General features: G+C 45.5%; 1 protein-coding gene across 1 annotated transcript in view; it reads left to right on the top strand.

Moving 5' to 3' along the window:
- Window positions 1–17,035, top strand: part of LOC138567854 (extracellular calcium-sensing receptor-like) — a 243,696-nt gene that overhangs the window by 111,196 nt on the left and 115,465 nt on the right. The window lies entirely within an intron of this gene.

The following is a 17,035-nucleotide window of genomic DNA, read 5'->3' as shown; positions in this document are numbered from 1 at the left end:
TCACCAGCAGTCCTCTGCCACTGCATGCAGCTTCCTCCGTGGCCCAGCACCTCTCCAGTGAGCACTTCCTGCAACCTGAAACTTGGGAACACCTGTTCCCACCAGTGCAATCCTTTCTCGCGCCTCTGCCTTCTCCTGTGGATTTGCTTCCTTCTGCCTCTGCTTGGCTTCTCTCTCTTCGGTAAAAGCAGACACCATTTTTAAATGTCCCACATAGTTAAGCCTCTTCATAACAACTAGCTTGCACATTCAGTTTAGTGTTTCGTCTGCTCCACGATAACTCCTTTCTCCTCTTCCTCGTCCCAGTACTGGAGGTTTTCTGAGAGTTGGAGTCCATAAGATTTATAGGAATTTTGATGTGATGTTGTTTGGGATTTTTAGTTAGCACAAAACCATCAGAGACAGGAGGTGTTGTGTGTACACATGAGGTATGAATTTTATCCTGCCTAGAATGTTTGGTCAGATGGGCTTTTAGGTTTTTATAACTGGAGGGATTTTCATAATTACAACATGCCATCAGGAATTTAGGAATTATAGGATATTCTTTACATTCTTAAATTCTACCATCCGCCCCGCACTCTAAGATCAAGCTCTGCCCGCCTCGTGATACCAAACACCACCTCAGTCAGGTTAGGTGGATCGTCATAATCAGCCTTGGCCCCCACTCTGTGGAACTCACTTCCACCCCACATTCGACTCACCGAAGACCTCATGCCTTTCCGCAAACAACTGAAAAGTTGGCTCTTCCCTTACAAAATTGACTCTTAACACAAACAGGATAAACAACCACAATAAACAGAAACTCAAGATTGTTGAACAAAGACAACAATCTTGCATAAAGTCCTGATCAAACAAATAGAAAACTAAACGGCCACTGTAATTAAAATGGATGAAGTGGATGGGACGAATGAAGTGGATGGGACGGATGAAGTGGATGGGACGGAAGAAGTGGAGGAAACATATGGGACGGACTAGACCATGTGGATGAAGGGTCGAGTGGATGGAATAGACCGTGTGGATGAAGGGTCGAGTGGATGGAATGGTTAGAAGGACTAGTAGATTAAGTGTAACAGACGCAGTGGAATTAACAGACAGAGTAAATAAAACGGATAGTGTAGATGGTACAAATGGAGTACTCGATCTCAAGTGCATTACTGATAACCCCCCTATCACACTACCACGCTCACTCTCTCCTATACACCACCACTCAACTGGAACACAGCAATACTATGACAAATTCGGTATAGCTGTTCTCACACTAACACCCGCCACATACTCCTCATCATCCTAATTAAACACAGCTGGATGAGCACACACACCGCTAGCCAAAGCGTCTCCACAGGCCTAACGCAGCCAGAAATCAGTCTGGGTGTCCACCCTCCAGAATTGAACACATACAACTGACCGCCCCACCACCACACCTACCACTAAGAAGCAGCTACAATGCAATTGCCACACCGGCTGCACACAAAGCCGGTGCACCCACGCACCTTATGACTCTTTTCTCTCTACTGACTTGAACTACGGTTCCCGAGGGAGTTCAACCTACCAGCGCTTTGAGATCATACCAATGATACATAAGGCGATATATAAATGCCAAGTAACATAACATAACATAACATGGAAGGGAAGAATACCACATCTCTCCTAATGGGGTTACCACATCTCCCCGACAGCCATCTCCTCTCATGTGATCCTCCCTTACAATACCACCCCCAGGGTCAGGTAGCGGCTGCCGTTCACGGGCCATATGTGGGGAGATCTCAGGCTGGGGATCAGTGATGACTCCATAGGATTCATCACACCGGTCTATTAGTCTTGCCAATATACCGAAGGCCACATAGACAAGTGATGAGATAAATTACATTGTTGGAATTACAGTTTGTCAGATACTTTTGTGTCAATGGTCTATGCCACCCTATGTTTACGGTAGTGCTCCGACATGTTTGTTCACATAAAGAGCAAGAGCCACATGGGCTATGTCCTTGGGATTTCTGAGGCACCATCATCTAGATGGTTCCTCTTCCCCATTGGGACATGTCTGATAGAAGTGCACAAGGATATCTCTTAGGTTTCTTCACTGTTTGATGGTGAATATTGCTTCACAAATTCGGGCAGTTCCTACATTTAGGTTGGGTTATAACTTTTTTATTTCCTTCTTTCTTTTGTTAAGTAGTGTGGGATAACTTAATACTGCCGCTATCACATCTTGTGAGTCATTTCTTCTTTGATGTTGTTATCACGCAGTTTCCTGTGGGATGTTTTTGGCTCTGTTGTAGGCTGTTTGAGAAGTTTCATAGAGTAACACCTAAAGGGTAGGTGAGAAGTGAGATTTTTAGCTTGTGTTTCATATTCTTCACGGTTAAAATAGTTCTGTCTGTATTGCAAATACTCGCCATCTGGTAAGTTGTCATGAAGATGTGGAGGATGATAACTATTGTGTGCCAGTAATGTATTCTTGTCTGTGGGTTTGTCAAATACGATGGTGTTTTACTGTAGTTGTTTGTGAATTTCAAATATCTGTTTTGGCAATTGAGCCATATGCCGAATTGCTCTAGCTGGAAATCCGTGCCTTTGAAGATAGCAAAAATGTCATCAATGTAATGTACCTACGTGATGATACTATCGCCAAAGGGTTTGTCCCTCGCATAGATTTATTTATTTTCAAATTCCAACACATGAATGTCGGTCAAACTCTGAGCCAAAGTCGCTCCAATAGCTGTCCCAGATATTTGCTCAAAGAACTGGTCCTCTAAAACAAAAATGTGTGAAGTCATATGAAATACACATGTTCCGTACACCTCTTATACATATGAAAAGTCACATAAAAGTGAGTTTTCATTTTGTTATGAGTTTTTATATGTTTAGGATCAGGATGTGTATACAAGTTTTGCAGTTTGCACATTGTGGCAAGACATTTGAGACAGACCAGAGGAAATGTTGTAATGGTGAGTTTTATTAAAGAAGGGCCTCTTCTATCCCTACCAACTATGGTGTTAAGGTTGTTCATATGCTAAAAAATAAAGAAAATAATAAAATGTATGCTTGTCCGTATATCTTACAAGGGTTCAGTCCTCCGTCCTAAACCTGATCTGTCCTATACTCTCCCTACCACTAATGACCTAAATAACAGAAATTCTACTTAAGTTAGTTATGTTCTCTAATGTAGATGTTAGGTGTCCCTGACCCCCACCCAAGAGCTCTGGCCTGTTGGATAAGTGTTGAATTTGACAAAGCCATCACTCCTTTCCCTGGTGTAACCTCTCCCCATGTGGCCAGGGGACATCAGCTACTACCTGATCCTGAACCTGGGGTTGGCTATATGAGGAAGAACCATATTGTGGGAAGTGACTGTTGGGGGAGGATGTGACATCCTGGGATGAAACGGCATACCCTCATATCCTTTTTTGGATGTTCCCTCTATGCCCATGCCCTAAGGGCATATTGTGATACTCCCCCTCACCCACCTATTATACACACTGCAATCATTCCACCATATCACCCTTGGAATAGCCAAACATCTACTGAGATGAGGAAGAGGCAGGGAGTAACTGTTGCAAGGGAGTTTCAACAGCAGCCTTCTCTTACAACGGATTGACACGATGAAGAGGTGCAGAATAATGCAGATTACAAAACCCGGAAAGCAAATGTTACAATCTAGTCTTTGGAAGCTCATCCATCATGTTGGGAGATTTAAACCCGACACAGCTGATGCATACGAGGAAGGAGAGGAAGGGGAAGGAGAAGGAAAGCTCCAGATGCCTAAGTGTGCCAGGGTCGGGGTGGAAACTTGTCAGTTCGCTGGAGGTGATATCGCTGTGGGAGATGGTGTGAAGAGGAAACCTGCCAGTGGAATGAGGAACCAAAGAGCTGAAAGCCTGCCGCCCCATGCAAAGTAGCAGAAACCATACCAGACAGGAACGAGCACGAGGTATGAGGGACAGCGGCTCATGCAAAGCTATGCAAACAGAGGCCAAAGGAAGGCAAAGAACAGAAGAAGCAGAGAAGCTGCTCCAAGTCACTGTAAGGAACTCATGGTGGCAACAAGTAAGGCAGACACAAGTAATAAAAGTTCAAGGTTGTTTATTGAACAATGAATTCTGTATGCAGAATGGAAAAACATCTAATCTAAACCTAAATCTAAGATGGGCGCAAGCGTCGGCCATCAAATGAAAAATAAGGCAGTCCTAGGTCATGTCAAAAGGGCCTATACTAAGAAACAGAGAGAACTGTTATAGTGTCCACTAATTCGGCACTTGTACGATTTCTTATGCTGGGGTTTACCCCATTGCCTGTTTCGGCGTTGAAAAATGCAGTTCCACAAGGTTTGTAATTTTCCTTGCTTCCGATCTTTTATTCTCTCGAATTCATCAATTGATGATATAACAGGTGGTGCCGACACGTGTTTCGACCTAACAGGTCTTTTTCTAGGCTACCATTTATAATTTTTATTTTTTGAATACATAAGGATTGGATACATATTTGGTGACAATGTGGTCCCCAGATCGGGCATTCACCATTCTTGATTTGTGTTGTTATCGTGTGACATTTGTGTTTGGACACATTATGTGTGGGTGATTCAATTCCCAGTGAGCGTGATATATATGCAGATTCATAGTGATTTGCAGATTGGTTCATACATTTTGCAGTAAAAGACAATTTTTAATAAACAGTATTAATAAAAGTATTGAGTACATGTTTAGGGAGAGAAAAGAAAAGATTTGCGTAAGTTTGGATGGAAATGGTCCTAATTGGTTTTGAGTATTTGGTAATGATTGAGTCAGTTGCAACGGATCTCACCTGGTAGGTAATATAGAGGGATTGTCTTGGGTCCTGCTAGTTGCAGGTAGGTCAGTTAGTTACTGGGTAGTTGACTTGGTGTTGGCCCAGTCCGCCCAGTTGCCTGATTGTTAGAGGTCAATGCCTAAGGGTAAGGAAACGTTGTAGGCTATTGTGAATAGGTTGTGCCCAATGGCTGCGCTGTTTAGACATAGTGTAAAGACAGGGTTCCGTGGTTCAGTTCATATTTTGTGTCAAATGTTACCATTGTGCGGCCCCGACAGTGGCGAAGTGCCCAGTTGGGGTTCAGTTGTCTAGGTGATTATCATAATAAGGGCACTGGTGCCCTGGGACCCTTCCCTCACTGGCCTGAAGCGGCTGCCATGGGAAGGGTCTTTGTGTTTTTAGTGCAGGGCGTTTATACAGTGAAATAGTGCTGGCCCATGTTATGATGGCCGGGATCTAGGGGCGTGCCGGGTTGGACTATGCTCGTGTGGCTTCCGACCATGGGATCGCCGGTGCGTGAGTACATATGATATTCTGCATAAGGCATTATTCACAGTGCCTGTCCTATTAACTGCGGGTTGGCCGTGGTGTGCACGTGGTTATAAGCAACAATGGATTTCCAAATACGTGGCGGCTGAGTTATGTGATGCACCTGCATTATCATTAAAGTGAAGCTAGATTTTGCAAAAATTGCCGTGCGCGAGCTTGGGGAGCATCTTACCTCTTGTGTTGTATCTTTCTGCCTCCGGGTTCAGCTACAAATGAGGAGTGTAATCCCTTAGCATTATATGGTTTGTTAGACGAGTGTCCATTGGTCTGTGGCCGGCATCCCTATTGGTTGTTGGGCTGTGGCCTCCAATTGGTTGCTGACAGCGCTGAATACGGCTGAGGCGTTTTGATGCACATTGGACAGATAAGGGCTAAAAAGAGCCTAACTAATTACAGGGCTTCCTGTACGGTAGTACTGGTATGGCTGTGTTTTGGGGACTAGTAGCATTGTGCTAGTGATTATATGCATTGTAATTGGGGTAATGTGATGCAGGCATGTAATCTGGTTCAATCAGTATGAGCGTGACGCTGTTCTCATGGTGCCAGACTGGCGTCTGGATGTCAATTGAGTCACCAAAATTCTAATGGTTTGTCCATGCAGGGGTCCATCAGGGATTGTCAGGTGATGGAGGTCATGAGAAACAGTGCCCAGTAGTGTGGGCCAGTGTCTGAGTTACTGACTTCGTTCTGGTGAATGGTATACTAAGAAACATATTGCCAAACCACACAACAAATGCAGAAAAGGCGCGTGGGATAATTCTCAAGAAAAAAAGAAGTGTTCTCAAATAATATGCCAGGATGCGGTAGCCTCGGGTCTTCCTTCCCCACGTTTTAAGCATGGGGTAAGGTTGGATCTTGGAGCACAGTATTCTCTCAAGCTTTCACCAGCACGAGATGACAGTTCCGTTCCAGCTATCAGGGCCGTCGATGGGCAAGTCTCGTTTCACTTCAAAGTCTCTTGCCTTCGAGGACCTGATGTATTCAAATAACAAAACAATTAAACAGTCTCTTTTCCAGGGGCTTTGGCTGGCAACTTTCACCCCGGCATTCCCCTCTTCTGGGTGCAATTCCGCCGAAAGTTCCTTAATGATATCTGGACCCCCGGATAGCTATGTTCTATCGCTTTCACCGGCCTGTCATGTTCCAAAATAAAGTTCAAACAAAAAGTTCCTTTAACAAATGAAAGTTTGTTTCCTTGTTTTATTTAGAGTGAGGTTTGTTCACCGCTGGGTCCCCCTCTTCTGGGTTCTGACCCCTCTTGAATCTTAGCTTCTTTCATTCAGGTTCACTATGTGGCCTTTCCTTCTTCACAAATCTTAATGGGGGTCATTACGAGTCGGGCGGTAGGGGATACTGGGCACTGGTAAGGAGACCGGTGCCGGTAATCCCCTACCGCCCAATTCCGAGGTCCCCTAACGGGAACGGCAAGGGACGTGTGGTCGGACCACACGGGTCCCGTTAGGGGACCAGGCTGCTAATTAGGCAGTAAATAGCACCTTCCCCATTGAGCCCTATGGGGGCTCAATTGGGAATGGGGAATGGTTGGTGCAATGGGGACTTACCGGTCCTGCCAGGGTCGGGCTAGACCGGTAAGTCCCCATTGCACCACACCAGACTTGGTCCCGTTATTGGAGGCAGTCATGGCGCAAATAGCGCCATGACTACCTCCAATCTCGTAATGACCCCCAATGTCTTTTGAACAGTTCTAGTGACATCCCTTGACCGTGTTCACTTTTGTCAACACACTGGGCCTCATTACAACACTGCCGGTCCGGTAACACCGGTGCCAGTAGGGTTACTGGCACCGTTGTTACCAGACCGGCAGAGTACACGTTTGCGGGCCTAGTGTTAGGGAAAATTCTCAATGATGTGCTAATTTCCCTTACCTTTTGAGACCCCCAGCAACGTTGCTGGATTTCTAGGATTTGATTTTCTACCTGGGAAGAGTGTGAGACTTTTTTTCCCACTCTTCCATGTATTTTGATGTGTGTTTTACTTGTGTGTTCTTTGGTTATGGAGTTTTAAAACAACTCCATAAGCATCATCTTTTTCTGTGTGTCACACTGCACCTTCAGTGCAGTGGCACAGGGATGTCTTTCAGACTTTGCAAGGTTTAAATACCTTCTCTGTGACTGCCTACTGTCTCCCAGAACATGTAAAGTTAAATCGACTTTACTAGTCTCTCTTTAGATTTACAGACCCAGCACACACTATCTTCCTATAGAGTGCTGGATGGGTTGCCTAGCTTCCCCTGAGTCAAAACACTCACGTAACAGTCAAATGTTACCCTTTCCTACTTTAAATGGTTGGTCGCAGTGGTTTAGATCAAACTACCATGCTTTTTCCCGGCCGCTAAAAACGGTAGCTAAAAATCGGGTCAGCCATGTTTTCCAATATGGCACCCAAGACCTATCAGTATAAACAGACTCCGGTCAACTTTTTTCGCCATTTCTTTTAGGAAAGGGTCCTTCTTGTGTTTGCTCTGCGCGCAAAACCAGGTTTGGTCCCTTTTTTCGTTGGCCTTTGGCGGGCTTCAGTGCTGAAGCCCTCCTCTGGCGCCTGAGTGTCTGGGATGGACAGGATGTGAGGGAGGTGCCCGAAACTCCCTGTGCTTAGTCTCCTCGAAGACCTGAATGCACTCTGCCGTGATTGGCCGGCTAGCTGTCTGGCAAGGACAGCCAAAGTGCTGTGTGAGTGACAGCCAGGCTGGAATGAATGGGGGAAAACTGTTTAAAAGCAGGTCTCTGGGACTTGGAAAGCAGAGTCGACCACCTGAACGAAAGAACCGAAGACGAGCTGAAGGAAGAGGACTGCTGCAACTCCTGGATGACCGGTGAAGCCCTGCAGCAGGTCCGAATTGCCTGACACTTCATCGACACAGAAGCCCTTCAAGGTTAACTTCTTCCCTTGAGTTTGGTGGGAGCAACCAACTCACAAGCCACCTGAACACCGTCCCCAACCTGGTCAAATTTCCTCAGAGTTCTGTTGAGAACTGGATAGCCAGGGGTAAGGAAACCAGCTCATCCCAATGTCCTCCTTCTTGTCCCCACGAGTGAAGCTCAGGAACAACGAGATCTGCTCGAACTGCCAGGAACAACTGCCTCAGCTACAGCTCTTCTTCACTTCTAAGGTACTGTTCAAACGCGGTCCGGAAATCTTTTTTGTTTTGAGCTTATCTGTTAAAAGGAACCTGGGGAAGGGAACTATTGCCCTGAGAACTGTGAACATTGTCCATTTGGAAACATTTTGGTTGGAGTTATATCTTTTACATTGAATTGGAACATGTGTGCACCTTGAGGTCCAAAGAGAATATCCTTTATACTTTAGAGTTAATTTTTAGAGTGTGAGGGGCAGAATAATATTGCAGACACAGAACATACTTTTACTTTGGACGTCTTGACAATGAACAAACCGCTTAGTTTTTAGTTGAGGTAGGGAAATACCTCCTAGGATATGTATATTAAGGCATTTCCCCAACCTTTTTGATTTCAAACAAATGTGTATAGACAAAACTATGAGTCCTCTGTGTCCACATCTCATTCCTGGCTCCTCACAGATAGTTCAAAGATCAGAAAAGTTCTTGTAAAGTTCAGTGTCCATACATAACATATACAGTTTGTATCCTTCACAAAGCTCCCTCTGTGAACATGCATTGATTAAGGTTGTCAAATTTCTCAGCTCGGTATAAGCTGTCTGGCCCTGCAGGTCTTATCGTTCTGGGTTTTGATATCCTCCATTCTAGTCCCTTGTCAGACCCTCGGCCCTCCAGGCCTTATGACACTTTGTGCGGTTCACCTCTCTGTAGAATAACTTCACGTTCCACCCTTTGTGGGTTGAACAGCCCTGTAGGCTTTATGATTCTTAAGTTTGTTTCACAACTTCATTCGGTACTCTCTAATTGTGCCCTTTTAGGGTTTTTCAACCCTCCAGGCCTACTTACTCGTTGGTGCGGGACACCCCTTTTTAGGGTAATTTCTGGTGGTTTGTTCTAGGCTTTAAGCTTCTTTGGGTTGCATTACCCATTCCGTCTGTGTTCTCTAGCTTCACCCCCTTTTGGGATATTTGGCCCTCCAGGCCTACTAGTTCTCAGGTGCAGTTTACCCCTTTGTTGGGTGTTTCCAGTGTCTGACACTGCAGGGTTTCTCACACCTCTTGCTGCCATCACTTCTCAACCTAGGCCACGTATTTGCTCTCCTGCAGCATGGATCGACTAGGGAGGTGGCTTCCTTTTGTGTCTCTGGACCATAACTCCATTGTCCTCACAGTCGTGTTGTGTGCATCAGTTCTCCTCACCTAGACTCAGCAGGATTTTAGCATCGGAATGGCTGCACACCAGTGTGCAGTTGGAGCAGGACTCATTCTCCCTCTTCGCGTGGCATCTCTGTGTCTCTTGGGCTCTCTGCCCACATTGCATAGGCAGCGTTCCACAGGATTGGGATTCTTTCCACCCACCACTTTCGGTGTGTGGTCCTGCCTCCAGGTTCCTCGCCGAAGGGAGGCATCCCTTCCATCAGCTGCTCGCATAGGTTGCTCGCCCTCAGGTGGGTTTTCTCTCCTTTTGGCTCAGTGTCGGCTTCCTAATAGTCCTCGCTGGAAGTGGAGAGAGCAGGCCTTTGCTTCCATTCTTCTCGTAAAGGAGCCAATAACATTGGGTCAGAGATCAAGCCGTGAGCCTTTAAAGGGCCGCTGTATCTTTTGACACTGTTCAATGTTCAATACCTATATAACCCATGGACGTGTGAGATCTGAATGCAAGTAGGAGGTGGTAGCCACTTTTCTCTGGATGTCCTTTCCCACTAAGGGGAAGTCCCCCCCCCCAGTGAGATCCTGCTTGCTCTGTTCCCTTGGGAATCTGTTGCGTAGCGGACTCGCCTCCCTGTTCGCAAAGGGTGTGGCTCTCCCTTCGGGAGAAGGGATGAACTCCTTGGATTTGTCACATTATGTATGCAATTTAAACCATCTCCTATATGTTTAATTTACATTTAGAAAATTACTTGAAAGTCAATCCTGACTTTGATGTGAGTTTCCATACGTATATAAGGGTGCATGTATGAAATGTACATCTCCTAGATGTATGTGTACAGTTCATATAGAAGATGTACATTGATTCTGAGGGTGTATTGTAAAAGCTTGTTTTGCAAGAGCATATGCTGTGTGTGTATAACGTAAGCGTATGTGGCGTAACAGCACATGGCACAGGGGAGTGTGTGAGATAAGAGTGTTTGTCATAAGAGCATGTGTCATAGAGTGTGTATCATAAGTATTGTGTTACAAGACTGTGTTTCGTACAAACGCATTTTAAAAGTATGTGTCTTAAGAGCATGTTTTGTAAGAGCATGTGTTATAAGAGCATATGTTATAAGAGTCTGTCGTAAGAGTTTGTGTCATATGAGTATGTGGTGTAAGAGCTTTTCATAAGTCTGTGGGGCTCACTTTTGTTTGGGGCTCACATTCGGGCCAGCATACCGTGAATTGAAAGCATAAAAGTCTAGTGTAGGACCTTTATGCTTTCAATTCACAGTGAGCCACATTTTCATCAATTTGTATGGCGCAGAGGGGGCCGTACCACAACTTGCATTTCTATCGCCTACCTTCCTCTTGATTGTACAAATACCCCAGCATGTGCGCCAGCATGCGTTTTCATGCTGGAGCAAATGCTGGCGATTCCTATGGTGCCAATCGGTTTTATGTGCCAGCATAAAGCAGGCAGACTTCAATGGGATCCATTGTGAATGCTGCCTGCCATGCTCATACTCTGAGCGTGGTTACAGGGGTGGTAGGTAAGGTACTACTGTAAAAAGGATACATTTTTGAAAACTGGGGCGATCGTGACCTAATCAGTCTCTAGAGCCCAAAGGACCGAGGGGGAAGTTCAGAGTCAACAGTACCGGCAGACCCGGGGTCGAACGATGATGCGAGCTGATCAGGCTGAGTTCAGGCACGTAGGATCGCGGAGGCAACCTCCAGCAAGTGGGCGTCAAGTAGGGCAAATGCAGGTGCTCTGTGAGGTGGCTCTTCAAAGATGCAGGTCAGGGCGGTCCCAGGAGCTCTTCCCAAGTTGGCCCGGCCGAGTCCAGCTTTAGCCGCTGGGAGGTGTCGAGGTGTGACACTCCAGCAGTTCGAGTCGATGGGCGACGGTCGTCGAAGTGGGCATCTTGGGTGCGTCGATGTGTGATCAATGAGGCAGCAGTTCCAGCGTTAGCTGGGCAGAGAAATGGTTGTAACCCCTGATTGGAGTCGGTGAGTGACTCTATGGTGATTCAGTTCGGGTTCCAGTGTTGAGCAGTCACTTGGGGCCTAGCAGGTGACGTACTTTGCTAAGACACTATGCATTGTCGAGCTGGTTGAGATGCTAGCAATAGTTCGATCGGTTGGAGGAACACAGACACAAGCGCCAGCACTCTCCTTTTTTTCCAAGATGCAGGGAACACGGCACGAGTGGTTCGGGGCAGTAGAACAGGTTGCTTCATCTGGTCTGGCCGTCATGTTGCTGTGAGGTCTCACTGAGGACTCGAGGACAGGATGCTTCCATTCAGCATCTGGTCCCCTAGCTCAGGAGACCTGTTGCAGAGTGGTTGGTCCTAGTCTACAGCACTGGTCACTCCCGATGTGCCCTGGGAGGGGTTAGGGGACAGATCTTCCTTCTGTCTTGCACAATAATTCTTCACCTCTGGCTGAGGGTTTTGGAGGGTACTACTATCCCAAAGGAAGGCCAGTGAGTTCTTCAGGACGACTCTTCAGCCTTAAAAGATCTGAAAGGAAGTGCGAGGAATCTGCTGAATGGGTGAGAGGCACACGTCTCCAGGTAATTGGTTTAAAGCTAGCCTGCTTTAGCAGACCAATTGCAAAGATAAAAGCATATGTTCGGTCCTGCCACACTAGCCAAGTGTCCGGCAAGGTTGGCGGCACCACCAAGGCCCCCATATTTCCACTACACATGGTCGGGAGGCCTTTCTAAAGGATAGGTATGGCGTTGTGGGTGATTTGTTTTCCCAAACCTCCTCCGGAAACTGGTATATCTTTGTCCTGGTTGATCATCCCACCCGGTACCCAGAGGCTGTTCCCCTGAGGAGCATCAAAGCCCCTGTGGTCAAGAAGGCTCTCATCTGGATATTCTCTTGTGTGGGATTCCCTAAAGAAGTCATTTCTGGCAGGGGATCCAACTTCATATCAGCATATATGAAGGCAATGTGGGGTGAATGTGGAGTTACCTATACATTCTCCACAGCCTTTCACCCACAAACCAACAAGCTTGTTGAGCGGTTCAACAAGACCTTTAATTGCATGAGTTTCTGTTTGGTCATCCCATTAGGGGTCTGCTAAGTCTGGTGTGGGAAGGATGCGAGGGCAATCCCTGAACTCATTCCCACAACATAGAGTGTGGGAATGAGTTCCCACAACATATGTGCTTGGTCATCGATCCAAGATGGCTAAGTACAGGCAACAAAGAACCCAGCACCTAAAGTCAAGTCACCAGCGCTAGCACCTTCCTTTTGTCCAAGATGTGGGGAGCAATGAGCGATCAGTTCAGTGCAGTAGAACAGTAGAACAGGTAACTTTGGCTGGTCTGGCCCTGCTGTTGCTCTGAGGCCTCCGTAGAGCACTCTGACAGGAAGCTTTAATCCAGGGTCAACCCCCCCAGTTTAGGAGAACCATTGCAGAGCATTTGGTCTTGGTCCACAGCACTGGTCACTACCGATGTGCCCTGGTAGTGGTTAGGGGACAGATCTTCCTTCTATCTTGGAAAGTCCGTCTTCATCTCAGGCTGAGGGCTTTGGAGTGTACCACTCTCCCAAAGGAGGTCCAGTGAGTTCTTAAGACCCACCCTGGGGTCTGAGACAAAGTGAGAGGAATCTGCTGAAGAGCTGATAGAACCCTGCTTTTAAAGGCACATGTCTCCAGGTAATTGGTTTAAAGCTAGCCTGCTTTAGCAGACCAATCTTTTCTCCTGACCAGAGACCAGAGTGGACTTTGCCCTGTTGGTGTCACACCCTAAGTGCTTTCCTCCAGGGCAATTGGAGGGGACAGGAAAGGGAAAAAGAGGCAGTGACAAACAAGATGGTGGAATGCTTCCCCTGGTGATCAGAGCCCTCATACCTATCCTAATCCTACACCCTTCACTCCTTACTGACAACAACGGCCTTTAGACATGCAGCACCCTGGTGTGAGGCTACCCCTTCTGAATGGGTGTGTTCCTTTTATACCTGGGCCCAGTACAGCTGCCTGCTGTTCAGCTGTTTCTGGGAGAGGGTGTAACCAGCCCTCACAAAGGGGATCAAAGTGAGGCTGGGTCCTCTAGGTTTCTGTCCTGCTGTTTGGCAGTATTAACCCATCAGACCCAAATGCACATTCCCTTCCACAGCTGAGCAGACACATAGGAACTGACACATGTGTGATATCAATTTGGATTTGGCGCCCATGATCACAAGTAGTGCCATGCACTGTGCCGAAACTCAGGCATAGCTTATTTTTAAATATTCCCCTGCCACCAGCATGGGGTACTCATGATCATCGTAGTTTTGGTATAGGGGGCATATCTTAAATGCCGCCCTTGTGCTGCAGTGACTTGGCTATCACTGGGACAGTCGAGTGGGCATCTTGTGACCTTTGAACTTGCTCTGCGCCACAAGCAGAGCTGTTGCCGCGGATCAGGCTAGTGATGCAGCAGGGTGCAAGTACACTATGCTTTTGTGAAGGAGTTGGCAACCAAGGGGTAGTTGGTTAGCAGATTACTCTTTGTAGAAGAAATTACCCACATCATTTTATGTGTTAATAAAAATCAAAAACACCAGGGCATTGCACCCTTACCAGATGTCAATTCCTCACAAGTCATAATAAAAATCTTACACATTTATTTATGAGCAAAGTCAGGTACACTCCTATTTTACTGCTTTGAAAATATCCCTAGATGAAAGGGGAAGGTCACTAATAACTCCAATGAGGTTTCCTGATTTCATAACATCAAAGTGAATTTTTGTAATATATGAATAACCCCGGATCTTTATATTTGACAAATATGTCTGAGATCAAATGCTTTTATGCTTGAATCACTAAGTACACAATGAGCACTGGTCCTGCTGCTCATTTTTCATAACATAAGCATTAACATTAAAATGTTTGCAACCATAAACCATATAGACTCATTTGAACATCCTTTGAATGTGAATGTGAGGCTGAAATGTCTACAATGGCTGTTACTCCATTGGAGTCTAATGGCTGTCCTGCATTTTGATTCTAGAAAAAATATTTCCATTCCCCCAAACCACGGGCGCCTAGGAATTTAGGAAAGTAGGGGATGTAAGGTAAGCATGATTTAGGGTAAGGATTTTTCTTCATATGGGTAGTGTGTGTTCCCCATTCCCAATGCCCGAACATCCTTAGATAATTTTGTATATATTATTTATATATAGCTATAAACACACACACCTATACTTTATTAATGTGTGACTGTGTGATGATGCCTGTAGCATACTTAACTGCTTACAGGGGGCGGTTCTACAACAGCTACCCACCTCTACACATACTAGGTGTGTCTAATTGCAAGTGCGCAAAAGGAACTGTGTCATGAAATATATTCAGCCAGAGTGCTAGAAAATTTACATATTTTAATTAATGTATACACAAAAGTGCAAAAATTGTTAAAAAGAACATTACATAAAAAATCATCACATAAAAAGCATTGTGAAATCAACCAAATAGGACTAACATCAATAAGCCCCTAAAATGGTTGAAAGAAGTCTCCTTATCACAAGATGGTGGTGTGGTTAGTAGGGACGTGAGGCAAACATTTCAAACATTTCATGTGTCCTCATGTTATTGTCTAGTTGTACTTGACTATGTCGGCACTAAACCATGTGTTTCTTGGTCCTAGTCGTAACAATGTATAACAGTCTATAGCCAATTTGATATGCTTTTCGACATCCGCTGGACCCGTCTTCAGGACACTGTGTGGTGGCACAGGGTGTTTAGAGCTGTCCCATGAATTTGGACACTTCACATGCAACAATCTACAAACCAAAATGAACAAAATGTTGGTAACAAAATTAAATCTTTTAACGTGTTATATCACTATCTTTTGGCAAATGCAACCAACGACACTGACCTTCTAATTTCTTTAGAGACGTGTGAGGCTTCATCTACAGTCAAGTTGCAAATGTTACTGGTTCAATGGTTGCTTCAATCTTCAACACCACGTGGCTATGAAATCAAACATAGACTTCACATGAGTAAAATTATTTGGTTTTACAGTTTTCACATATCAAAAATACTTTTGGCGGCATGGAAACAGATAATTGTATGTAAGAAGATGGTGAGCATATATATGCTGTATTTCTATGTATCACCACTGACCGCTTGGTTCACTTATTATTATCAATCTATTGTCTTTGAAACAAAGAAGCATCAGCTTTGTTGTGGATTTTACAAATGAGGCATGCCCAGCATTCAATTATCGACTTAGACGAGTAAATGGATTAAATCAAAACTACATCAGTACCTGTGCGCGGAGTCCTCGCGCTGCCCTCTTTTCGTTTAGTTTTATGGGCTGGACAGACAAATTCCGAAGTCACACTCGCTCTGCAAACATACTTAAGCCAATGTGGGCAGTTGTGTAGTCTGCCATGATTAGGTTGTCCTATCCTGCTCCTGGTCTTCAGGTTGTGCATGTTCGGGGCCTTAAGTCTTACTACTGTAAAACATTGTGTGTGCGTTTTTTTCTCCTGTGTTTTGTGTGTATATATGGGAGGCCTGGCATCCCCTTTTGTTGTTTGTGTCTGTGCTGCCATCTGTTATGCATGTGTCTGTGCTACCACCCATTGTTGTTTTGTTTGTGTGCATCTGTGTTTGCGTTTGGGCTGCAATTCATTGTTGGGGTGTCTGCATGTCCATGTGCATTGCCATCTGTTATCATTCTGTGTGTCTGATGCCATCTGAGTCTGTGGGTATAGGTGTTTGTGTGTTGCTATACATTGTGTGTATATTTGTTTGATGACATCTGTTGTCTTTGTGTTCTTGTGTGTGAGTTTGTGTGTGCTGCTTTAATAATTGTTGTGGCCAGTGTGTGAGTGTTATCCAGTGTGTGTGTGTGTGTGTGTGTGTGTGTGTGTGTGTGTGTGTGTGTGTGTGTGTGTGTGTGTGTGTGTGTGTGTGTGTGTGTGTGTGTGTGTGTGTGTGTGTGTGTGTGTGTGTGTGTGTGTGTGTGTGTGTGTGTGCATGTGTGCTGCCAATGTTGTTTTGTGTGATGTCATCCATTTGTCCATTGTTGTGTTTGTTTGTACTTATGTGTGTGGTTGTGTGTGCTGCCCTTTGTTGCTTCATTTGTGAGTCTTTGTGTTCTGCCACCTTTGGTTGCTGTTGTGTGTGTGTGTTTTTGTGTGTGTGCGCTGCCATCCAGGAGGTGCTGTGCTTCCATCTGTTATGTATGTTGCCATCCATTGTGGTTGTGATGTATATGTGTGTATGTGTGTGTGCTTGTGCGTGTGTGTTTGTGTTGTCATCGATGGCTATTGCATGCACCTGTATGTGCTACCACACAGAGGTCGGGAAATGGGGAGAGAGGGAAGATGATGGCTGCTGGAGACCATCTGCTATGTGAAGTCAAGTCTGGAAGTAGTATATTGCACATCATCTAGTGCCTCAACCCTTTCCCACCTTTTTCTCCCATAGAGATAATCATGCCTAGAAAGAATCCGGAATATAATGC

Source organism: Ambystoma mexicanum, chromosome 1p (genome assembly GCF_040938575.1).
Source record: "Ambystoma mexicanum isolate Mex_15411 chromosome 1p, UKY_AmexF1_1, whole genome shotgun sequence".
In the NCBI taxonomy this organism is placed as follows: domain Eukaryota; kingdom Metazoa; phylum Chordata; class Amphibia; order Caudata; family Ambystomatidae; genus Ambystoma; species Ambystoma mexicanum.
The sequence above is the reverse complement of the archived record's forward strand: the minus strand, read 5'-3'. Positions and strand labels throughout refer to the sequence as shown.